The sequence below is a fragment of the Stomoxys calcitrans genome, chromosome 4, assembly GCF_963082655.1.
Source record: "Stomoxys calcitrans chromosome 4, idStoCalc2.1, whole genome shotgun sequence".
In the NCBI taxonomy this organism is placed as follows: Eukaryota; Metazoa; Arthropoda; class Insecta; order Diptera; family Muscidae; genus Stomoxys; species Stomoxys calcitrans.
Window position 1 is genome coordinate 41,004,539 of NC_081555.1, and position 27,666 is coordinate 41,032,204.

Sequence of the window (27,666 nt, forward strand, 5' to 3'; positions counted from 1 at the left end):
TCATCTTCATCCGATGGGAGACATCGAATCGTAATTCTGCGCAATGTATCCTATAACCGATTCCCCTATCCATCTTCGATCCATCTGTAAAGACCTTGAAATCCCAAGGTAGATATTAGCACATCCAAACTGCTGTCCACAATATCCACTCTCATCAGATAGTCAGGTTACAGGTTAGCCATAGCACCGTCGTGTATACCATTTTCCCTGAGCGTAATCTCAAAGACCTCCGCCTGGAATATGCTGCAATCGTCCCTCATCCGATAAGAGACATCGAATCGTAGTTCCGCACAATGTATTCCATAACCGATTTCACTATCCATCTTCGATCCATGTGTAAAGGCGTAGAAATCCCCAAGCTTAACCAGCCCTTTCTGTCACTCCGCCAAGGTAGGTATTATCACATGCAATCTGCTGTCCACTCTCGTCAGATAGTCAGTTTGCAGGTCAGCCATCGTGTTACCTCTATGTCTGGCCGGCATTAACATAGCCAGACATTTTCCTTGGAGGGAGCTACGACCCATCAAAAAAAAAAAAATATTTAAAAAACAAATGCTTTCTTATGAATATGAAATAATTCATATACCTATGTTCTAAAACTCAATGGGTTCGATTTTTATTACATAAAGGGTCCCATTTCTATATTGCTTAAATTGTGGGCTTAATACTAAATATAAAAAATCTTTCAAAATCATTCCATGTTTTCAACAAGTCAAATCTAGAGATCGGTTGTTTGTCATAACAGAAGTCTTTGTGCACAATTTTAGCTAAATCGGATAAGATTTGTGACTGTGAGGTCCTAAAGAAGCCAAATAGGACAATCGGTTCTTAATAGGCTCATCCGCAATTCCCTCAATAAGAAGTATTTGTACAAAATTTTGAGCTGCTAGCTTTACTCAATAAAAAGTTAACATTGATTTCGACAGATAGGCGGACACTTAAAATGTCATGGCCATCGTGAATTTATTTGGATCTTGTAGCAATATGGAGGTGAAACAAACAAAATGGGACTTTAATCTCATTGTTTTAAGAATCATTTTACAAATTTTGTTATTTAGGCAAATACAACTCTGAGTCGAAATTTCCATTTCAAAAAATTGCCTACACCAGTCTCCTTCGGAGGGGAAGTTGAATTTTCTTTAAGTTGAACATTTGTTCTACCGGACATGGAATTTCAAATCCAATACTTTGGATAGAGTAAAAAGGTAAATGTTACGCATTATTACTGCAATCTGCAGTTGTCCTGACTTATACTGCTATATGGTGTTGCAGTCTGGTGGACGGCACTTCTAAAATCTCCCTACTATTCAGTACTCAAACGAATTTAAAGGATGGCTATATACCTGCAAGGTACATGTTGGCAATCGTTGAGGTTTAATCCGCTTGCCATGTATTGTCTGTATACTAGACTTATAATGATATATGGTTTAAAGTATGGATATACACCTGCAAGGTAGCTCTCGGAATTGGTTTACATTTAAACCGCTTGTCATGCACTGTCTGTATACTTCAGTTATGAGACCTAGAATGCTGTATGGTGTTGTGGTCCGGTGGACGGCGCTTCTAAAATCTACCTAATATTCCATATACCAACAAATCTAAAAGCGATCTATCAGCTTTGAAAATTTTCCTACTTTTCAATACATACTGCATCGAATCTAAACGATAGCAAGAGACCATTGGCAATTGGTAATCGTTGGGGTTTAAACTGTATACTGAAGTTGTCAAACCTGTAATGCTGCATGCACTACAGTACAATTTTGTTTTATATTTTGAAAAAAATTGACATTCGACTCCAAGGATTCTTCTCCACAAGAAGAATAAAAGGCACGTTGTCTACATTTTCTCTGTTTTAAAACAATCATATGCATGTATGTATCTGTGTGCACATCATCATTGTATTATGTTTCAGTATACTATGGACTCGTTTTGAACTCAAATCCCTCACAAATACAAAGAGAAATAAATTGTAATCCCTGGGAATTTTGTTGCATGTTTTCAACTTTAATAAATAAATCAAAAGCTTCTTAAAGCCTTCAAATATTCAAAATAATCCACTAAAAATCTGTTGCAAGCACATGTTGGGTGGAAACTATTTTGCCAAATTAAGTATTGTGGAAAATATTCACATACGTTTATATAAAAAATAAAATAAATTATAGAGCTGCTAAATCCTTAAAAGTTCAAACTATTTACCATGGTATGCATTTTTTAAAGTCGATAAATTTTATAAGTGTCACGAAAAGGGAAGGTAGGCAAAATAATTGCGAATGCTTCAGCCTCTAAACTAGCATAAAGGGAAAGCTAACAAGTAAAAAGGCGTTAAGTTCGGTCGGGCCGAACATTGGATACCCATCATCTCGGGTATATATGTAAACCACATTTGGTCATAATCCGGTCAAAAAAGCATAATTTATGCCCCCATATCAGCTATATCGAAATATGTTCCGAACATTGAGTGGTCTAATATGTACAAGTCATTGTTCAATTTTGTTGAACAAAATATTGGTCTTTGTAGTAGCTATATCCAAATATAGACCGATCTGAACCATTTACGACACGGCTATCCAGAAGTCTAACATAAGTCACTTTGTTAATTTCAGCGAAGTCGGATTTTAAATGCGCCTTTTATGGGGCCAAGAATTTTAATCCAGAGCTTATCTGGGCCAAATTGAAGGGGAATGTCGAAGGGCCTTACACAACTCACTGTCCCAAATTTCGGCGAAATCGGACAATAAATGGGTCTTTTATGGGTCCAAGACCTTAAATCGAGTGATCGGTCTATATGGCAGATATATCCAAATCTGAAGCGATCTGTTCCAAATTGCAGAAGTTTGTCGAGGCGCTTAACACAACTCGCTGTTCCAAATTTCGGCGACATGGGACAATAAATGTGCCTTTTATGGCCCAAAAACTTTTAAATCGAGAGATCTGGACCGATCTGGTCCAACTTAAAGAAAAATGTCGAAGCAAAATCGGATAATAAATGGAATATATGGATGGAGACCATAGTAGAAGTCAAAATTTCAGGGTAGCTTTTTAGAGTTTCAAGAAGGTTCAAAATTGGGAGATCGGTTAATGTGGGAGCTATATCATCTTGTGGACCGATTCTGTTGTTGTTGTAGCAGTGTTTTGTACACTGAGGGGGCAGCCCTTACAATTAGGGCCAATCTGGTACGTACAACCGACTGCCATTGGGATTGAGACCGATTTTGATGATATTTGACAGGCAGATGACACACCTTCCTCAGTAAGAATAGGAAAGAATCTCTCCGGACCATTCGATACCAGACGAGGTTACAGACAAGGAGACAGCTTATCGTCTGAACTCTTTAATATCCTGCTGGAGAAGATTATACAAGATGCAGACGTTAATAGTTGTGGCACACTACTCACAAGAGAACACATGCTACTCGCCTATGCCGACTTCATCGATATCATAGGTCGGTCACTGGAAGTAGTAACTGCAGCCTTTGAAAGAATCGAAAGGGAATCAGTGAAAATAGGTCTCGCAGTAAGTTGAGATAAGATAAAATGGATGCTACTTTGTATTAAGTAAGCAGTTTAGAAACAAGGCCACCTCTCGACAAACGAAATTTACACCATACAAGACACTGATACTACCCGTGTTGTTAAATGGTTCTGAGGCATGGGTACTTGTGAAAGCAAGTTCTTGGAGTGTTTGAGAGAAAGATTCTTCGTAAAATATACGGACCAGTTTGCGCTAATGAAGAATATAGGTGTCGTATGAATCACGAGCTGTATGACGACGATAGCATAGCAACACGTATCAAAATACAACGGTTGCCTTGGCTAGGTCATGTTGTCAGAATGGATGAATAAGCTCCAGCAAAGAAGTCTTTTGAAGGCAAACACGGTGATGCACGCAAACTGTGATGACCAAAATCCCGAGGGAAAGATCAAGTGATGGGAGACATCTCGAAACTTGGCGTCATAGATTGTAGAAGGAGCGCAGAAGATCGAAGCGCTTGGAACGCTATTCTACCTTCGGCTAATGGAACAAACGTTCTGTCATAGCAAATTAAAGTAACATCAGGTTTAAGATTAATTTCGGCCATACTTGACATGTATATTGGAGGTCATAGAAGAAGCCATTGTGCAAAATTTTAGCCTAATCGGGTAAGAATAGTGACCTCTATATGCTGAAGAAGTTAAATCAGGAACCGCATATGTGAACAAGTAATCGTTCGAGATCTCTCTATTGTGAATTATGTATCTCATAATTGAACGGGAATTTTTGAAATTTAAGAACGCGAATGTTTAAATCTAGCGTTATTTATAAAAACTTGTTCATAAAAATTTATATACAAGTGGTATAACACCCATTAAGCACGAAATGAAATTTCATTCGATACGAAAGCACACTCCATCACGTATGCGGTAATTCGGACCCAGGAGATCGATTTATATGGGAAATACCGAATCAGGCCATACTTGGCAAGTATGTCGAAGGTCATAGAGTAAGTTATTGTGCAAAATTTTCGCAAAATTGGATAAGAGTTGTGTCCTATAAAGGCTCAAGAAATGTAACGGGAAGATCGGTTTATATGGGAGCTATTTCAGGTTTTGGATCATCGCCTAGAAGTTCAAGAAGTCAAATCTGGAGTGCGGTTTATGTGGCAGCTGTATCAAAACATAGACCGATTTGGCACATTTACAATTCCAATTGACCTCCACAAAATACGAAATTTATAGTGCTTTGACAGACAGACGGACGGACATGTCGGCTGATCGCTTGGTTTAGCTTTATTCAGTGAATCCTTATGGAAGGTATAAAAAGAATATATCGATAGACGCCATTTATCGAAAAAATCAAATGATGAAGATTTTTCAGCCATGACTGATGGTTATGTGTATATGTGACGCATGCACCCTTATTTTCACCAATACTAATACAATGACCACGTATCATGTGGCATCATGTAAACTGGCCATTACATTTTTCAATATATTTATACACATGGTTGAATAAACAAGGTTGGCTCTCTTGCCCAACAATAACGAAATCAACTATACAACCCTGTGCTGATGGCGCAAATTTACACTAGGTTGTCAAATTTCTCGACACTTCCTAATTGACATTCTAGTTTTTATTTGCTTTATCATGTGGAGCAGCCACAAGATCAAAACGATTTATGGTTAAAAACGTGTAAATTATAAATTAAAACAATTAAAATGTTAAAAAAGGAACAAAATGTGAAAAAAATTTAAAATCCAAACCAAGTATAACAACTCTGGAGTTAGACAATTCCATTAGCTGGGCAAGTGAGCCAACATTCTTAATTCAGCCATGTTTATACATGACCAAATGCTGTTCATACCATCGATATCTGATAATAATCGATAATTACAAACACAATCAGCTGTTGGTTGTTATATCATATTCTGCACCACTGTATACTAGAGCAATACTTGTGCTTATTAGTGGGGAAACCCCATAAGGAATTAATTTTATGCCATTCCCCATCTATGTCTGTCTGGTGTAACAGTCTCTTGTCAGTCGTAACAGCAGGGTTGTGGCAAAATAAGCAAAAAGTTTACTTCAACAACTGCAAGTCGTAGTGGCATCATTCTGCTCTTCAAACGAGGGAGCCATTCATTCACATATTGCTCAATTTTGCTGGGTGCGCCATTATAATATAATAGTTTCTTTTATAATTTTTTTTTCTTAAAGTTGGACTACAGAGCGCTGCTGCTGCATATTATCAAAGGAAAGTTGATTGGATCCTTTTGGGCCCTAAAGCTGGCCTCCTGCCACTTTAAGAGAGTTTGGTTTTGCGGTGTGGCCGGGTTGTTTTCTTGCATTTTTGTTGTTGTCGTTGTTTAATAGTTTTATGTTGATTATGACATTGTTCTGCTGCTACTTCTGACGATGGTGTTTTTTCTCTGCATCGCATAAACTTGGTCCTTGTCATCCTTTTAGTGTGGTTTGTGAGTACTACTGTCGGTGGGTATGGAAGGCGGTGGGGATGTATGGGTATTTGCTGATGTGCACGAGTGCGGCTCAGAAGCTGAGTAAACAACAATTTCGACACAAATACCAATAAATTTACATAAATTCATTCATACATATGCTTATGAGCAACACATACATACATGTACTATATATGTATGTACGTGATAATATGTTGTTGTTGCTTGTTTCGTTGCTGTTGTTTGGTTCTTAGTTATGCAAATAAACCAGTTGAAAATTATGGCTTTAAAGAGCTCACGTTTGCCCGTTCGTCGTTGTTGGTCTGTGCTTAAAAAATGCGCCAGGGAAATTTAAACATTTCCCTTCAACTTTCAAATTGAATATTGGCACGTTGCCAAATTTCTGTACACGAGCCAAGAACTTAACTTGTCTGTAAAATTAATTTTAAGATGAATTATTTTGTTTTTTATTTCATCTACTTAGTTTAAAAGCAGCCCACACAAAAAAAATTAAAATTCCTTCCCATAGTGTAATAGCAGAAATGTCACCTAGGCAATTACTTTTACGTTGGGTATATTTACAGGGAAAATTCCCCAACATTAAGCTTATTTTGTACAATAAGTTGGCGCTATATAAAGTGTAGCTGACACGAAGTGCTACAAACATTTATTTTTTTGTGTGAAAATATTTTTTATTGATTCAAAATTCAGAATCCATTCACTTTTGCTGTGCTTCAACCACCTTATACCGTGACTATTGATTGCTCTGTGTGGGTCAAAAACGAGCTGCAACTGCACGAATGTCATCTGTCATTATTTTGATACATTCCCGACCAATGGGATTCTTCATCCCATCTATAATGGCGCATTTTTTAGTCCTTACCTTGCTACGTAAAATGTTCCATATAAAAAAGCGCACCGAATTGTCATATGGTGAATTGAAATGACACTATGGTGTGAAAAAAGTAAAGTATACCGTGCTACCTAAAATGTCCCAAATAAAACAGTCCACCGAATTGGCAACTGGCAAATTGCAAAGACACTATGGTGTGGACGAAGTGAAGTACGGGTTTTTAAACCATTTTTTTTGTTAACACTTTCTTTATGTGACGGGCCGAGTATCATTGGTACGTCCATGGTCTACGACCGAAATGTTTCCGTGCCCATTGTTCCAAAACACCTTCCAAAATGGTTTCCCGATAATCGTCGCATTTACTTTGACACCATGCTCCATGAAAATAATTCGAGAGCAGTCATCGGCGTTCACACTTCGCAATCCCGTTCGTTAGCCATTTGATTTCCACTACGGCATGGGTTTCTTTGAATTTTAACTTTCATTTACTTAACCATTTCAGATATTTTTGCAGAAACATTTTGTTCACTTTGAGGTGTTTGAGTCCGCCAACAATAGCCGGTTGTGATTTTCTGAAGAAAAAAAACAACGCTATCACACTGTTAGGCATGAATATCGGCACGAGATAGCTATGAGCACCACTCCCGGCACGGTATAATTGTGAGCACCACACAGGAACATTGAGGTCCGATCTGTGTAGTGTTCATTGCTGTCACGAGAGGCTTAGCTGCGAGCTACCGGGCACCTCCACAGGTTGCGGATTGTGGAATGATCCATACGGAGTAGCTACAACGGCAGTCGCAGACAATCAGAGGTGTCGAGCGGAGAGTCTCAGTGAGAGGCTTCACACAACTTCAATCACAAATCAAGCACCATTTTATATATAAACTGTGAAAAATTTCACGATGATATCTGTATTCGTTCCGATTCCGTAGCTCCTTAAAATTACACGTCATTTAAAAAAATTAATTTCTATTTTTTTTTCGATTTTACCTCACATGTATTTTTTTTTTTTTTTTTTTTTTATTAAAATTTCATCAAAAACTCTTAAAAGAAATAGTATAATTCTTGTTATTTACAAAGTTTGAGTTTTTACTAAAATAAGTATTGCAACAAATATTGTCAATTTTTATGTTTTAAACACAGCCTTTTTAATTTTTGTTCACGTTAGAAGAAAAGTATGTTAAAAAACTTCTTAATTTATTTAAGAACTTATAATATTAAAAACTTCTGACAATTTCAAAAAAAAAATGAAGTTGGAGAAGGCATCAATTATTTAAGTTTCTTAATGTTAAGTAAGTTGAAGATCTGCTCCGGTCTTCAAATCTTTTTGTGAGGTTACTAACCACATTTTCAAACGTATCCTGTTTGAATTTGATGTGTAGTCTTCTGGTAGAATAACGTCTGTTTTTGTTGAAGATAATTTTGAGATTTTTGTTCTGTATGATTTGAAGCTTTTTGAAGTGTGTTTTGGCACACAATTTTGACCATACTTGGCAGCCGTACGTCATAATTGGTCGAATGCACATTTTATATAAAAGAATCTTGTTCTGCACGTTTAAACTGGATTTCCGGTTAAGTAAGGGGAAAAGGGCTCTGCCGCATCTGAGTGCTTTACGGGAAATGTATGAAATATGTTCTTTGAAAGTTAATTTTTTGTCTAATATGACTCCGAGGTATTTTATCGAATTTTGGAGTGGGACATTAGAGCCCTGTATTGTCAAATTAATCGTTGGAATTCTTTTTGGGGATTTGTTGAAAGGAAATATAATTGCTTGGGTTTTCCCTTCGTTAATCTTGATTTTCCACTTTGAAAAATATTTTTCCACGTGTACAAGCGACGCTTTCATGTTCTTGACGATTGCATTGGAGACTTTTCCACTAGATAAAATGGCAGTATCATCTGCGTAAAGTGCAGCCGAATGTCTCTTAAGTAAAGTGTAATCGGAAGTGTAAATAGAGTACAATAGTGGGGATAGAACTGAGCCTTGAATTTACCTCACATGTATTTATTATTTATTATAATTAATGTTCTGAATTTTTCCGCCAATTTTTTTAATATACTTGTCCTCTGAAATACTTTACCGGATATGTATAATATATGTATAAAATGTGTTAAGTGCTCCCTCTATTTTTTTTTTTTCTTTGGAAATTGCCAACCTCAGTTGAATATTGCTCCGGAGGTTTCCAAAAATCTTGTAGGCTAACCTGGTATTTTGTGATTTACAAAAACATTTGTAAACCGATTTCTAACATATTACCGATTCAGATTACTTACAAAAGTAACAATGATTTTGCTGCATCATATATTAAAATCCGATCCTTCAGCCTCTGGAACCAAATTTTGCACATTCATTGGTAAACACCTCAACATCTATTTGTTCAAAAGTTGCAGAATTATTTCCAAGATTTTTCGTTTAGGCAACACTACGCTGACAACTACGTGTAAAACTTCTCTACTGAGTGTTGTCGCTCTGCGGCACGCCGTTCAAACTTGGCAAAAAATGAAGTCTCTTTTTTTATTGAGTTTAAATTTGAAACGGACAGAACACTCATTGGTTACGGGGCAGTTTTCCCTCCTTTATGAAATAGTTATGGACAAATTTGCAACTTGTCAAAATATGTAAGGTTACCTTAAACGTGCGTCATGCATTATGTCAAATGAGCCTTGGACGTGATTTTCTATCGAACTGATGATCTGTTATAAGGGGCAAAAAATTTGTATAAATCAATTTAAAGTGAAATGGGAAGTAAGTTTAAAAAACAACAACAACAAATCCAAAAAGGAAATATAGTAGAAACCAAAAGAAAAATGTGCTAAATTGTATGTCGAGTCAAGTATAAAAGTAGCTAGCTGCCACTGAAAATCCCCCATTTAAAAAGAAAACGAGAACATGAAAAATAACATGAATTGCATTCATGGCAAAAAAGTATTTGAGTTTTCTCGAAGCACACACTGTTGCCAAATTTCCGCAACTCCTCTTTCACTTCACCTCCGTTAACACTAGTATGAGGCCTGGTGCATGTTTTGGCATTCACAGCAGTCGTCATGGTTTAAGTTTTATGCCAATCCATGCAAGAGAAGAAGAAACTAAAGCAAAACACTTTCATCTTGTCTGCTTATATTACATATTTCTCCTTTTTTTTTTTGCTTTTCCGCAAAGCGAGCACTACGCAGAACGAGCCAATATTGCACAATTTGCTTTCATGCCATTCACCTAACACCATCAGCAGCAGCAGCAGCATAGTGCCACCATACATATTCTTGCAAGAGGGTAGGCAGGCAGGTGGTGGCAGAAAGGCCAAAGAAAGAATGTGCATATTCGGAAAAACTGTTTGGTTTTTCCTTTTTCCGAAATTTTACAAAAAAAAATGCTCAAGATTACATTTAAGTACGGATACTTGTAAGTACATATGCAGTGGAAAAGTTAAGCATCTTTACGGATCGAGGGATTCGCAGAGAAAGAAGCAGGAAAAGGTTTCTGGAATTTCTTATGTTAATACAGCAAACCCATGAATAATATTTTCATGCGACTCAACTCTAATCATTGAGCTGAGAAAGGAAAAGGAACATAGTAGTGCACGCATACATACGTGTATATATGTAGTTTTAGTTTATCTCTTGCAAAGTCCGCCCAAGGCGCTGCACTATCTTGTATGTTCACCTAGCTAGCTGCATTTATAGTTCCTATGTTTTTCAATGGCCCAAGCGGAATTTCTTTGTATTTCCCTTGTAATCTTGGTTATAAATTTTACTTGGATACTCTATGGCACAGAGTAGAGCGTTTCTACGTACTTTTACAACACTGGCAGACTTTTCGAAGGCATAACAGCTGTGTAAACTGGCGACTGCGAAATACCGTTATAATAGCTTAATATCTGCTGCTGCCATTCAGCAAGATAAATGTGAAAAGGTACATATAATTCGTTATATGTTCATAAGTATGTATGTATGAACATGTATGTTTTCGATTTTGATCCGAGATTCACATACCTACCAAGTCTTGTTATGCATTACTTCAAGTCATCCTCTTCTTCTTGTTCTTAATGTCTGTATGGCCATATAGTACGAGTATGCAGGTAGAGTGATTTTCTCATCCTTGCAAATTTTCAATTCAAAGATGAGATATGATAGGTATAAGTTAATCTTTCTCTTTACTATTACAAAAGACCCCGGATATTCTCCTTTGCACTTCAAAGACCTTTTCCGGCGAGTAGTTTAAAGTGGTCGTTAGTCATATGAAATGAAATTAAGATAAATTTTTTGCATTTATTAACCGGTGATGACAGGAATATTTAAATTTAACCCTTTTTAACCAATGAAGACTTTTTGAAATTTATGATAAGAATGCACAAAAGCTCTTTTGGCATATGTTTGCAAAACACAAGTTTATTTTATTTAGATAAGTAGTATTATTTTATAGCTACTGTGTAACATTTTCCTCCATGGTTGAACGCTATTCGCGAATTTGCCGCTTTAGCCGAAAAAGGTCAGAAGGTATTGTAAAACCTTTAGATACTTGGGTTGTATTAAAAAATTCTTTTAAACCAAAAATATTTTTTACAGTAAAATGTGATTACCTCGTTTATCTCTTGTACTTATTTCATTTCGCAGAGAGGCGTATGCTCCAAAGATTAATGTTTGGCTTTTTCTTTAAGTAAGTAATAGTAGGTATGTATACCTGCGTATTGGTAGGAATGCATTCTTGTGCATTGCTTTATATGTATTAATTTGTGTCCAAACAAAATTACTCATAACAATCAAATTTACTTGTCAAAAATTTTGCTTATGATTTAACCCCGTTTAAACTGCTCTTAAATCCTGATTTAATGACTCAATGATCTGTTTTCCCTTTATAAAATCAGCTGACGAGAGCTTTAAATCCGGATTTAAGTGTAAACAAGAGCTGGCAAACTATCGATAATCGCAACATTCGATAGTTTTGTTAATAAATATCGATAGTATCGATACTATCGTTATTTTACCATCTCCTACATTTCAAGCGAAAATGAGAACTAAAAATCAGAAGATCGATTTATATTGAAGCAATATCAATGCATAGATCAAATAAACCAAGATTAATAAAATCAGTTGGAAGTTGTGAGAGAAATCATTGTACAAAATGTTAGCCTAATCGGATGGAAATTGCGCTCTATAGTGCATCTATATGCATCTTAAAGGATACGTTTAGTAAAAAATTTAACTTTTCCGATAGTACCCATCGGAAAAATTTCAATCGATATTCAGCCAAAAACTTAAATATCGATAGTGCCATCGATATTTTGTGTAAACGTGGTTTAATGAATTATTTTTTTTTTGTGCAAATAGTTCGCACAGGGCGGGTTTACTGATTGTGTAGCATATGCAACACTTATCAGCGGACTAACGAGGGCCAGCTCTTCGATCAACCCATTCACTGGCATCAAGGAAATGACACCCGGAACCCAACAAACCGCCATAGTCTTCCCCATGATCCGGAGACGCTACTTGCATCTCTCAACGAATATCTAAGGTTTTTGGACATTCGTGTTTGCCCCGAAATCGTCTCCAGTGTCTTCAAAAAGCCTTCCTGTTCTGAGAATATTGGATTACAATTGCTTATACGCAGGCACTTTCATGGCTATACTAGCTGCAACTTTAATCCTAATTTTACAAAATTTTGGTGGACTGCTTGGGATAAAAATTTCAAGATAAGGACCATACAACAGGTTCAGAGAACATGAGAGCTCATTTATGTAAAATCGGTGCGGCAGTGATAGCAGGTGTAGTGCATGCGGGGAAGATGACGGGACGTTGTTTCATTTCCTTTGTCCTTGCGCGTCTTTCGCGTCTAACAGATACCGGTACCAATACAATTAGGGAGTTTGTAAGTAGCACGGAATTCCTAAATTAAAATTTTCTTTTTAGAGATAACTTTATAGTTTTTAGAGCGCACAATAAGCCGATTACTGTCTTAGGTGTATGTCCATAGTAGCATGGGGCGGCTTAATATCAGCACGCTCTTTTCAAAATTATCTAAAAAATTTTGAGCAATTTCATTTATTTGATGTTTCAATATGTTAACAAAATTACGTTGATATTGACTAATTGGTGGTACTTTATTCGCTTTCAGCGAAATTGTTTTCATGATTACTTTTTTTAGATAGAAGATCTTGAAGCCAAAACTTGCTGATTTCATACAGTAGGGCATTTTCTCATTACTTATGTAAATTTTCACAAAAAATATTATGTTATCATTGAGATTTTTGTAGTGCTTCAGAAAAGTAAACGTGAAAGACATGTGTTTTCACCTGTGAAAAAAAATTTAGTACCTGCCTCAAGAAAGTAAGGAAGGGCTAAAGTCGGGCGAAGCCGACCTTTTGAAACCCTGCACCACATTGGATTTGCAGGGTAAGTCATCGAATTTAAAATTACCTTCAATTTGACTTTTTGAGAAGATCGGTTGAAGAATGGGTAAGCAAAGGCCTTAAAAATGAAAATCGGAAGATGCATATATATAAACTGAACAAATTTCTATGAAATTCATTAGTCGTCAGAAGAGTTATAAGAGAAAATTAAAAATAGAAATTACTAAATTATTGAGTATTATTCAAAATCGGACAAGATTATATATAGGAGTTACATCTAAATCTGAACCGAATTCTATTTAATTCAATGGCAATACCAGGATTCATAAGGGAATCATTAGTGCCAATTTTTCGTGTGAATCGGTTAACAAATAACGATACAATTGCAATTTTAGTCCAAATGGGACGAACATATATATTTGAGCTATATCTATATCTGAACCGATTCCTATGAAATTCACCAATTATGTCGAGACTTATAATAGACCTCCTCATGCAAAATTTCGTGAAATGACAATATAATTGCAATTTTAGTCTAAAACGGACGAACATATGTATGGGAGCTATATCCAAATCTGAACCGATTTTTTCCAATTTCAATAGTCTTCGTCTCTAGGCCCAAGAAAATGCTTGTGCCACATTTGAAGACGATCGGATGAAAATTGCGACCTTTGTAAACAAACTAAAATGGACCGACGGACATAACTAAATCGAATCAGAAAGTGATTCTCAGTCGATCGGTATACTTATCAATGGGTCTATCTCTCTTCCTTCCGGGTGTATTTGTATTTTATTATGATAAAACCCATACAAAAGACAGTGTCTTATATAAAGCATGGGTTAGTAAATTGATAAATACAATGAGTTCAACAAGTTTTCATTTAAATAGAGCAATAATTGGTACAAAATATTTAACAATTTAAGCAAAGTTACTGATACAATATTTAAGTAAAAAAAAGTTAAAACAAAATAAAAAAAAGAAACTTTAAAGAAAATTTAACAATTTAATCAAAGTTACTAATAAAATAAATTAATAAACAGTTATAAAAAAACAAAACAAATAATTAATTAAAATGATTATAAATAAAAGATTTGAACTGTCGTTCATTACTTATAATTTGTTACAAAAAAAATTCTCTAAGTTAAAATACCCTGTACCACAGTAGTGGTGTAGGGTATAAAAAGATACTCTATTGGCCGCTTGATATTACCTTTTATTAATGTAGCTTGATACGATTTCAATAACTGTGATTGAACGACAAACCTGTCAATAAAATGTAATTTAATGCCAGCCCCCAAAAATGTTCGGTTGCGCTTGTGTTTTTTTTTATTATTTATTCAACAATAACGTCACATTTTCTTGTATGGTATTCGTCATCATCACGTTAATACCAGTGAACGTTCTAGTTTCTTGTTTTTTTTTTTATTTAATTTTTATAAATTTTATAATGTGTACCAACACGTATGCATACTATACATACATACTATACATATTTTTATTGAGATTGTTATCAATTGTTGGCATTTATAGGTTAACAAGGTTCGTTTATTGTGTGATTAAAGCAGTGATGGCGTCTTTTTTGTTATTGTTGTTGTCATCGCCGTATTTCATTATAACCGGCTCACATTACTTATCATTAAATGTGGGCATATACATATGTATGCATGCATACATATTTACTTATAAATATACGCAATAGAATTAATAAAAAAAGATTTTAATAAGACAATATTTGTTTTTCTTCTTCTTTTAGGTAAGACATTTACACCTGGTCAAATAATGGATTAACGGATAACGACATATGAAAAGCGTAAATAAAATATACCTATTCAATGAAATGTATGTATGTATGTTCTTATTTCTCATTATTAGAAAAAAAAAGATGAATAGAAAAATTAGTTATGGATTTAGAGAGTTGTGGGAGGTAGAGAATGTGTTAGTTTGGTCCTAAGACTTTCTGACACTGTTCTCATATACACGGATCTCCCGATTAAGGGTCTAAAGGTAATACATGTCGCATTTATTATCCGATTCCTCTGAATTTTTTGAATATTGAATTGTATAAAGCCTCATGAGCTGTCTGGACCGAATATGGTCCAGATAGCTGAATATAGACCGATCTCTCAGTATATGGTCTTGGGCTCATAATGAGCGCATTTGTTATCTGATTTCGCTGAAATTTAGAACCAAGATTTGTGTTAGGGTCTTCAACGCACTTTCTGAATATGGTGCAGATCGGACCCGATATAGTGTAGATCGGAACGTAATATGATATACCTTATAAATGTATAGCGATTTCTCGAATAAAATTCTTGCGTTATAAATGGTACTTTTTTTCTCGAATTTCGGCCCGGTCGAACTAAACGTGTTTATAATCGGAGATTTGGATCGGACTGAAGTCGCCGAAAGCGGGCCGCTCCGCTGCTTTCGTTACAAATATATCAAATCCGTGATCTTCTCCCTAAGTCATTTAGCTTAAATCAATAATATTGATTGGGTGTGCCCAAATTTGGATATGAACTTCGTAACTTACCTCCAAACGTGTTTTATTTGGGTCCCATATTGTTCCGGATGATCAATATGGGTTTATTGGTGCCACCAAATTTGAATATTAGATTCGCACTGTACTTCCCATGGTACAATTAAGAGGTAGCGTCATTAGCACAACAACAAAAAACTACCCCCAACGAAAATACCTTGAGTGGCAAATGCCGAAAATTGAAATGTCAAAGTCGTTTTAGAAATAAACTTTGTTTTGCAAATGTGTTTTATATTTTTTTTTGTGTATTTTCATCCTTGTAAAACTGTTTTGTTGCTTATTTGTGGGATATCGGATCAAATAGAACTTCCACTCCAAAAAAAATCACCTTTGACATTTCGATTTACAGGAAAAATCCAAAAAGAAATTGTTCTCAGCTGTTCGCATGACCTTACCTTAAAAGTGTATCCTGTACACCTTAAAAGTGTATACATTCTTCCGGTCGGCCTTTGGCGGTTTGATTGAGGGTAGGTCCACCCTCAGATACTTAGCCCTACATCATCCGAATCGTACACTACTTCGAAATATAAAACGTTTTTATATAATTTACATATTTTTTTGCAGTTATTGCTTAAATTATTTAGGTACTTGTGTCTGGCGAAAATGATGTAAGTGCACTTCGCTGTCATATACTTTAGTTACCAAAATTAAAATGGCAAATGCAAATTTTGCCCATGAGCATTCCACTAAGGAACAGGGGCAAACTTCTCATGTATCAATGAGTGCAGTCCGATTCAAGTTTAAGTTCAATGATAAGGGGCCTTCTTTTTATAGCCTAGTCTGAACGGCGTGCCGCAGTGCTACACCTTTTTGGAAAGAAGTTTTACATGGCATAGTACCTCATAAATGTTGCCAGCATAAGGAGGAGAAAACCACCGCTGAAAATTTTTTTTGTGATGGTCTCGCCAGGATTGTAACCCAGGCGATCAGCGTCATAGGCGGACATACTAACTAACCTCTGCGCTACATTTTAATTTAAAGGAGGCCACCCTGTAAATTAATATGGCACTTACATTATTGTTTTTGTTGTACAATCTTAACGGCTTGGAATATCGACATAAAATTTTAACAGAAGGTGGAAACTGTCGTAAATTATCGATTCCTATTAAAAAGTGAACATCTCAAAATTTGGCACTTACATCTCTTTGATGCGATAGTGGATCCATCCCAATGAAAACAATGCCATCTATGCTTTAAAAATCATCCCCAAGCGACTTTTTCAAATGTCATATCTCTACGTATTGTATGTCTTTGTTTACATAATACCTCATAATGATCGGTGACACTCAAGCATATTCCCCCTCTACCCCGAGTGTAGATATCTTAATGTGAATTACTAGCCCTTCATAATATAAAGAAAATCCTAAGATTATTTTCAAACAAAAAACTTTGTCTAATCGAACTTGTGCCATTGTTGTGGGTCACTCTCCTTGGTTGAAGAACAAAACAACAAGTGCAGACATGCATGCACGGCCAGTCGCCACACGGATGTATGTATGCACGAAATAATGAATAAGGAAAATATGGCAATGTCGCCGCTGCGAAATTCCCACAGCAATTAAAGAAATCTTTCACAAACAATCAACAACATCTCAAACTAGAATGGGAGAAAAGTAAATGTATTTTGCATTTTTGTTTATATTTTTATTAATGTGTTCTTTGTTGTTTATAATGCTAAGTTGCGCAGCGCTGCTATCATTAACGCACGACTCACGACGGCCATACACACAAACACACTATACAATATAATGTGGCGATGCTGCCAAATTTCATCAGTTAGATTTAAAACTTTCCCAAGAAATTCTAATTGTTGCAACAATTGAAGAATCAAATTAATAAAATATAAAACGATCTCTGTAATAAATGTTTATGTATGATTTTGAGGAAAAGCTGAGATGGCAAAATTATGAAGAGTGCTGAAATGTGATTACAAACAGAGCTTGCTCGCGGTCTTAACATTTTCGTTCAATGCTTTGTCACTCGACGCGTTGGCATAATCTTCGTAATCACCTGTTTTTTCTTTATAAAATCATCAGATTTCGATAAGTTTAGGTATGAGTTAGTAAAAACAGCTGTTCAATACTGCAAATTTCTTTTGAGAAAAATTCTCCTGTAGAAATTTACAAGCTCTCATTTACCAAACTCTCAAAATTTAGCTTGCTCTCACGCACTCTTCCACTCTCTTCTGCTGGTAAATAAAAATAAGTTCTGCAATTTTTGAGTACACGAACACACTTGTTGTGAACGAATCAAGTGACAAAAATTTAGGGGATTTGGCAGTGTCTATAGTAATAAAACTTGAAATAATTGGAAATGGGCAATCCATGGCCAAACAATATAAGAGGGTCTCATTTATACAACAACCACGAATCATATGGTGCAATCCGCCAGATCGTTATCAAGAAGTCATTTCAAAAATGCATTGTTCTCAACACACTGTACGTTACGCAGCTAAAATGAGAGAAAGAGAAACACAAACAAACAGAACTGACATCTTAATACCGTCAAACTTGCCAGCTTTTTTCAGCTGTTCGCGTGAGACCACCTTTCTTAATCCACTTTTCTTAATTTCACTATACAATACAAATCAGATGTAATGTGTGGATTTCAGTGCAAGTTGATATCATGCTAGGAGTAACAATCGATTACTAGTGATTTGCATTGTATTGCACTGACGACAACACCAGAATTTCTCTGACTATAATGGCTATAGAAATCCCCTGTGGGAAAAGGTAGTCAATGGGATATGAGAAAATAATCGATAGCCTCTGTAGCTTATTGATTCTAGAATACGTTATTCTTAATACGGGAGATGTACTAGGAAAATAATAAATTCTTATATGTTCGAAGGAAGCCAAAATGAAGAAGAATCGTTCCTCTCAAACACATAATATTCAAACTTCATTTGATATGGTATCACACGCGGTAATCAATGTCCAATTTTTGCCAAATGAAATTACCCGCTTTATGTTTTGTGATATCTTATAAAATGTCAATCGTATAACGAATTATATTATGTATTCCAAATTTAATACATTTTCCTTCTCCCACAGGGTTGTTGTGATCAATGCTTTGACGATGAGAGTTTTTTCTTTTGCCAATCAGCAGGTACGGGTACAGAATATAACGTATAAAAGCACATTGTGTATAAGAGAAAAAAGGAGTTTTTAAGAAAATTTTTAAAAACACCATGTCTTTTCTTAAATCTTTCATTGCAAAATATTTTGATATAAATCCTTGTACTGACTTGGGATTTTCACACGAACACGAAGGTAATGCGAACACATTCCGTGCAAGTGGTACTGAGTATGAGCAAAACAGTAGCAACATGTCGCTGCATCATGATAAATTTCGCACAATTTGAATGCAAATGAAATAATTTCTCACGAAATAGGCCGAAACAACACTGTTTCAATACTTGTGTCCTTGTTGTGTGTTGTTGTTTGACTTTGTTTGTGTTCTGACAAAGAAAAAGGGTCCGGCGGATTTCGAAATAATTTAATAGGCATTTTCGCTGTGAATGAAGTCAGCACTAGGCTTAAGAAAAAAATGCAGGGTTCGCTAATAGAAGGTTAGGTCACATGCGTAAACATAAGGTGAATAGGCGCCATTAACTTCACTATGGATGTCAAATCTGCCGATCGAAAATGTCATCATATAGGAGAAAACGTAAAGAAAGAATGAATGTAAAAAGAAAACAATTTGAAATATTCAATGCCAAGTACGGCCAATAATTAATGCAGAGATTACATGGCACATCTGATGTATGGTCATTGTAATAGTATTCGTGAAAACAAAGGTGTATGCATCACATGTACACATAACCATCAGTCATGGCTGAAAAATCATGAATGGCGTCTATCGATTACCATTTACAAAGAAATGTAATCATTAATTGACAGATTTTGAAAAACGCGTTCTGTGCCAAATAATGTTATAAAAGGAGAAGTAAAGTATTATATACAATTAAATAAAATCAAAGAAAAGAAAAAATTGATGTAACGTTTTTGGCAAAAGCTATAATCATCACGTATACACGATGAGTACGATCATGATGTGCCGTCTAAAAGGTCAATGAAATCTTTGAAGCCAATGAGCTATATGCAGACCAAAGTGAGATGTCATGGGGATAATCGTAAAGTGATGGAACTTCCATACATTTACAAATTACTTCGAACCCTGCGGTCTTATGTTTTGTATGTACATTACGCATATAAGAAAAAAGTGTTGTCTTTATAAGAAACTAGTTTCGTATATGCAATAATTCTGTATAGGAAAAAACGCATACAATAAAAGAAGTTTTTTGGACTTTCTTTACATCCGTTGTCTCCGGCGGTGTGGACCAAACATTGCCTGAGCCGCATTTTGATCAAAACTACTGACCACCACTGCACCTGAGAAGGCCGATAGAAGGTACAATATTCTGATAATAGAAGGAACGTAGACTTCTATAGGGATGGTTCCAGACTACATGACCATGTAAGCTTTGGGGTGTTTTCTAAGAGCTGGGACTGGGCACTAGGTATCTGACACGAATGACACCTTTCTGTTTTTCGCTAGCAGAAGGGAAGGAAAACCAACGCAGAAATTTTTTCTGATGTTCTCGCCAGGATTCGAACCCAGGCGTTCAACGTCGTGGCGGACAGCCTAACCTATGATCTACGGTGATCATTTAAATCAATGAAATAAAAAATATGTGGTCGTTTGAATTGGTAACTCTCTGCTCAGCTAACCTGTGGTTATCGATGTCATGTTATAACAACCGATAATGCGTGCTTTTCACTGTATAGCATGTAAATCACGACCGAAATAACTCAAAACAATTTATACAGTTGGTTTAAAAGCTGCTCTGGTTAAGTAAATACAATATACAATATTTTTTGGCATCGCCAAATTACTGAACATTTACAAACAAGAGAGATAAAACAGGAAATCGATGATTGATTCTGTAATCGATTAGGAGCAAAAGAAAAAATAGTCATTTATTGGTTTTTGGAGCGCACTACATGCCGATTACTGGCTAAGGTGTATGTCCATAGTGACATGGGCGGATTTATATCTGCACTCTCTTTTCAACCTAACCTATTTATTAGTTATGCTAAATAATGCAAAACTAAAATAAAGAGTTAACTGAAATATCGATATACAGATAACTGTTCATCTTCAATTCGCAACCAATGTTGTAACGTTCGAAAGTCAAGACTTGAAACCCTTGCTTGTTAATCCATTTTCATACCGCCCATTTAATTTTACTGTGTTCTCAATGCGGCCAACGTAGAACTCTGTTGCCGGTCGGTTTGGCATGGCTTTAGCAACAATAACAGCACCAAACAAGCGCACACACACAAAAGCGAGCAAAAAAATAAAACTTGAAGCCATTCATTATGCAAGCGCAGTTGCCACATTTCACATGAATTTAACATATTTTTGTTGTTATTCTGCCAGAGGCTGCTGCTGCTGCTGTTGATGCCGCTAGCTGGCGTGCTGCTTAGTTAGTATATGGATGTGGGTTTGTTTTTGTTTGTGTTTTAGCTCTCTATGGGTTCTGGTTTTCATTGGTTTTTTTTTGCTTCTTAATGTGGGTGTTGTATTGTGTAAATAAGTGTAGTATATCCATCCATTGCTACAAACAAACGCACTCACATAGATGTCTACATATCAATGTTTATACGATAGTATGTACATATGTACATCGTACGTTTGTTTTTCTAGTGATGTGTGCTTTATAGACGTGCGGCGTAAAAGTTTTCTGTTCGCATATAAATTACAGCGGTCAAAAAAAGTATTCATCATTCAATGTTTTTTTTTTAATAAGTCTACAAAAGACAATTGGAATAAAAACATATTAAACTAATGATGCAGTAGTGCTTGTGTGATATATATGTACACAATTTCATTGTTTTTAAAGAAAAAAATAGTATTTATTGGAACAAAAAGGGCCATTTTACAGCTGAACACAAAAAATTAAACAAAAAAGTATTCATCATTGCAAAAAAACAAAAAAATAAATAACATAATTTAAAAAAATTAATACTTTGTTATTCGACCACCGCGTCTTATAACTTCTTTTAAACGGTTTGACATCGATTGGACTAATTTAGCGGTTATATTTTGGTCTATATTAGTCCATTCCTCCATTATCACCTGTTGCATTTGACTCTTGCTCGAAAAATTGCGCGTTCTCAATTTGCGTTCGAGATGTTCCCAAAGATGTTCAATTGGGTTCAAGTCGGGACTTTGAGGAGGAGTTTTAATGACTTTGGGGCAGTTATACAGCATCCACATCTTGGTATTTAAAGCAGAATGTTTGGGGTCATTATCTTGATAATATTGAAAGTTATTACCAAGCCCAAGTTTTACAGCACTATCTTTTAAATTCCTCTTTAAAATGTCAATGTAATACTTATGATCCATTACTCCATTAATAATTTCAAGATTTCCCGCTCCTGAAGCCGCCATACACCCCCAAACCATTAAACCACCTCCACCATGTTTTACAGTAGCAACTGTGTTTCGTTCTTCAAGCTCTGTATTTGGTTTTCTGTACACTATGACCTTTCCATCGCACCCAAAAAGATTAAACTTGCTCTCGTCTGCAAAAATGACTGTTTTCCAAAATGATTCGGGCTGTTTTACATACATTTTTGCGAAGTTTAGCCTTTTCACTCGGTTTATTTTATTTATAAAGGGCTTCTTACGTGCAGTTCTTCCTCTGTAACTATGCCTTTTGAGTGTATTTCGAATTGTTTGTGTAGTAACTTCCTTCCCTAAATATTCCATAGTGTTTTTACGAAGAATGGTCGCATTTGTCTTCGGAGTTTTCTGAACTTGCCGCACTAGCCAACGCACATCTCCAACTGAAAGTGCTTTTGGTCGACCAGATCTTGGTTTATTGTCAACAGTTTTCGTTTCTGTCCACTTTCTGATGATGGATTGTATAGTAGATCGTGGTCTATTTAATATTTCACTGATAGTTTTTTGAGTTAAACCATTCCTGTGGTGTTTTATTATCAAAACTTTTACCTCATCAGAAACCTCGTTTTGCTTACGACCCATTTTGACAAAAACTATATTTTCAATGAAATTAAATATTTGCTGTCAAGGGCAAAGCCTCCTTTACTAAATAAAACAGAAAAGGGGGATTCCCAAATAATATTTGAATTTGACTTTGATGATAGCACATCAATGATGAATACTTTTTTTGTTCTGTTTTTGGTATTATTATATAAAACTGAATTTTTTGCGCTAATTAAATTTATTTTTTGAATTTATTTTAAAACATATTACGAAAAATAAACTATTGCATAAAACTGCATTATTTGTTTACTTTAAATTTTCTTCAATTACCCAAAATAAGTGAATTTATTATCAATTTTGCTAATGATGAATACTTTTTTTGACCGCTGTACATGGAAACTATCAACCAAAATGTGCATTGAGATGTTTATAGTACGCTTGTATGTGCATTTATTTATACTTACTAATTTTATATACATTTGTAAGTATATACATGGGTATTTTGTATATGTATGTATTTATATACTTTCGTGAGTGTAATACATTTAAATTTCTGCTGTTGCACGATGTTTACGTGCTGGAAAATATTAAATTAAGGATTGCCAATTTGTATATGCCATCCAAGTTATTATAACAATAACGGGATTCTCAATTATTCAAACATTTTGAGAGGGGTCAATAGCTTTAAAGGTTATAAAAAAGAACAAGGCACAGGGTATTATAAATGGATAGGGTGGTTAAAACATCTAGATAACACAAAGTGTTACCAAGTGCATACTATATATCTGTCAAACTAGACAGCTTGATGATGTTTGTCCTATTGACAGCTCATTATATTGTTAAAGGTGCTATTACACGACACGTGCTTTACAGAAAATCCCAACCGGGTATTGCTGGCAAACGCAAACACCTCATATCGTGAGGTCTTGGGAGTTGTGATTTTCTTGTTATTGCGTCGTGATTGTGAGCGTCTCTAGTATCCAACTCTATTGCCTGCCTTGAACATTGTCGTAATGTGGGTTGCACGACGCTGTTCTATCGGTACTTTCATGGTGTGTGTTCATCTGATATTTGTCTTCTTGTTCCTGATGTAAGGAAGTTTGTCATATATACTAGAATTTCCAGACGCTCGCACCTGTATGTAGTTGATTGCCCAGCAAATCGAACTATGAATTACGTCATGGCGACATAATTAAAGGTGATCTCATTTGTACAACAACCACAAATCATATAATGCAATCCGCCATCTTGTTGATCGACGTTTTTCCCAAAAAACGCAAAGAAATTTGTGTGCGTGTGTGTATACGTGTTCGTACATGAGCAGAGAATATGCGAGAAAGAAAATATCAATAAAGAGAATGCAAACAAAAATTTGTCAACTTCACACCGTCAAACCTTGGCCGGCTGTAAGCAGCTGTTTGCGTGAGACCACCTTTTTAAATCCGCTTTGGAATAACGGAAAGAATTTCTTCTTCGCCCAGACCGTTCGTATATGGAATTGACTTCCGGCTAATGTTTTTCGCACCCACTATCACATCCAGAGATTTAAGACAAATGTCAATGAACGCTACATACTTTTCGCCCCTTAATTTCCTAAAATCCATTCGCCAGCACAATAGATTAATAGGGGACATCCCCTATTAATGTATTAAATATAAATAGAAATAAATAGAACAGGGCTTTTATCAATAAAAAATAACCGATTGTTGTTAGCTTGTGTGTCAAAATCAGCTGACTTCATAAGGAAAAAATATGAATTCACTCATTTGAATTTAGTGAAACTTGGTTTTGGATGTTTTCATAAATAAAAAAAGTGAATTTTGCATAGACGGTAACTCTTTCTAATTTTCCATCTGATCACTGTCATTGCTCAATTTTGTGATGCCTCTTTATACCGAGTCTCTTTAAAATAACAATAAGGACATGCGAATGGGAAAAACAAGCGAACAAATCGATAATTTCACTTGTGTTACGTAAGTTTTGTTTATGTGTGCGCGTGTGTTATTGTTTAAAAGTATTAAAATTCCTTTTTTGGATTATTTTAATGAGTTTCCTTTCATCACACGCACCACTACAATGTACTCTTTGTACTTGCTCTCCCAGCACGCAAAATGTTATTTTGCACCAACTTTAGTTTTTTTTCCATTCATTCCATGCCACTTTTTAAGACGCATGTTATGATGTTTTCGTCCAGCTCTTTAGTATGCTGTTGCTGCGTTTTCCTTCTTCAACCAGCGAGACGACGAAATAAAGGATCTTGTTTTCAATGTTCTTCGTCGTTAATAATTTAAAAAGTTTCCATTCGGAATTTTAATGGATTTTTGCTATAGCTGTTGGCTGGCTGGCTGGATGTTTGGTTGTAGTATGTGTTTTGCTGGTTTCTTACTTGATTCTGTTTTGAATTGTAGTCATTAGATGGGTGGTAGGAGGGCCAAGAAAAAAGTTAGGATACAGTGCGGGCTATTTTGTTTTACTGTTTGTTTCCCCTCTCTTTGATGATGTTTTTTAATGGGTTTTTGTTAGACGACCGACCACGTCGTCTATGGCTAACCCATTTTATTTGTGTTTTTAATGTGGTGCTTGGGGATCGCCCTACCACAATCTCCTTGCGCTCAGTATACGCAAAACTTTCAAGGCATCACAAACATCCATCCATCCAACCATCTATTCATTCATTCACTTCTTGTCTAGCTCCTATATCTATTTGTGTTATATGCATGTGTAAATATGTACATAGATAAGTGCTATATATGAATGTGTGTGTGCTTTTATATCCTGCCTCCCATTCCATTTTATCCTTTTATTTCCTTTGGGTAGTGTGCTGCTAGGAGCGCCTTTGCAGATTTTTTTGTCGTTTGCGCAACGTCGCAATTTTTCATGTTCGCTTTTCGTTATGTTTAATGTGCTCATTTCTTTTCTGGGACTTTAGTAATAACTTTTTTGAAATGTCTTTCGTTTTTAGGTTTGTTTTTTTTTGTTATTATTTGTTAAGACGGTCATGAGTGTGTTTGTGTAGATTTTCAGTGTTTTAAAATTTTTTTTTTGGGTTTCTATTGTCCAGAATTTTAAATTAAACCCGGTTTACACTACTCTTTAAATCCGGATTTAATGGATCGATCATATGTTTTCCTTTTATAAAATCAGCTGACGAGAGCCTTAAATCCGGATTTTACGAGCAGTGTAAACGGGGTTTAACCAGCTCAAACGATCGATAGGCGTCAATCATCGAAAAAAAAAATGATTTGATTTTTCAGCCATGACTGATCGTTATGTGAACTTGTTAAGCAAACACCTTTATTTTCACCATTACTATTACAATGACCACGGGTCATGATGTGCCATGTAAAGTCCTCAATAGAATTTGACAATGCATTTCTTATGGCAAACAAATTTTTGCAGCAGCTGCGTACTGGTCTTAAGGTGGAGTTCCATACCTCGCGCAGCACTAATGCGTACTTATGCGTGCATGTCAAAAAGTATTAAAATAGGTTTGTTTGTATGTGCAAATTTGCACAAACTATTGGGTAGGCGAACACACACACTGAATACGAACGCAAACAGGCTGTTTACTAATGCCAACGGCCGGCCTTATCAACTGATGTTCAAAACAACGATACTTATGACAATTTGTTAGATGGTTAATATTTTTTGTAGCAGTGTATTGTGCTTTATCCATTCGTCTGCTGTGTTCTGCGAAATATCCAGATATAGAAACTCTGCGACTAAAGCAGGGTATTCTGTTCTGCTTTTCGAGCGGAATGGTGTCAAATTTCACATATAAAAAAACGTCCGCGAAAGCATGGCGGAAAAATAGTACTCTGCTTTTAGTAAGGAAAATGGCATCTGGCTGAAGTTGGAATATAACTCGCTTATATGCGCCGGAGCTCCGAAATCGTCTTTAGAGATGGTTGACCGTGTACAGGGCGTTGGTGTTGATTGGAGATGGTAGGGTATTCAACTCTATTGTTTTCCTTGAGCATCGTCAAAATGTGGGTTGTGTGGCGCTGTTCTATCGATTCTTCCACGGTGTGTGTTCTTCGGAAATCAGTCTTCTGACCTGAGGTTGTTTATCTTCCTGACTTGAGGTTGTTTGTCAGAAACACAAGATTTTCTAGAAGCGCGCACCGGTTGTAATCAGTTTGCTGATCGGACCATGCCCTACCGAGAGAATTCTTTTTCTGCAAGGACGATTCTTATGTGGAATCGACGTCCGGCGGATGTTTTTCCCGCTACTTACGACATCCAGAAATTTAAAGCATATGTCAATAAACACTACTCCCTCTTTCCCCCTTCCTATTCTTAACTATCCTCTCCAACGCAATGCACTGCATATAAAGGGGACATCCCTGCGTGTTGGTTGATTAAAAAAAAAATCTTGTGGCAACCCTCGAAATCACTGTAATTGAACCAAAACTACTCTAATTTGCCCAGGGCGGCTAATTTTTTCCGATGTAAGGGTTAGTATTCTGTTCCTCTTTCCTTGTGGAAATCTGTCAAACTCTATATAAAACAAAACGTATGAGCTTAAAACATGTGAAATAAATAAAATCATTTTTTACGGTAATGGCAATAATATGCAGATAAGTACAAAAAAATTCATGTAATTATATTTAAAAAAATTATGATTGTTTGTTAAATTTTTGCGCAACTTTTTCGAAAGCTGAAAGTGTGGTGGTGATAGTAAAATGATACGATATCGATGATGTTTGGAGGGAGTTCCTTGGGGAACTCACTCTTTCGGAGCTTCGACTTGTTATTTAGATCAGGATAAAGGCCGGTACTATATTAATTTTTCACCGTTGAAAACCAATATTTTTCGCGATTACTTTTTTGAAACCTCCACAAAGCGAACTTTGTACCAGCCTTAAGAGTCTAACCCAATCAAAGAGCCGAGTGAGCGTCAATATGAAATGCTTGCAAAACAATTTGAAGCTGACTCTTTGTTTTCCAAACATGTTTTTCGCGATTAATTTT

At 35.8% G+C, this 27,666-nt stretch overlaps 1 protein-coding gene across 2 annotated transcripts in view; it reads left to right on the forward strand.

Annotated features, from left to right (window-relative positions):
• Positions 1 to 27,666, forward strand: part of LOC106091683 (uncharacterized) — a 194,145-nt gene that overhangs the window by 108,177 nt on the left and 58,302 nt on the right. The window lies entirely within an intron of this gene.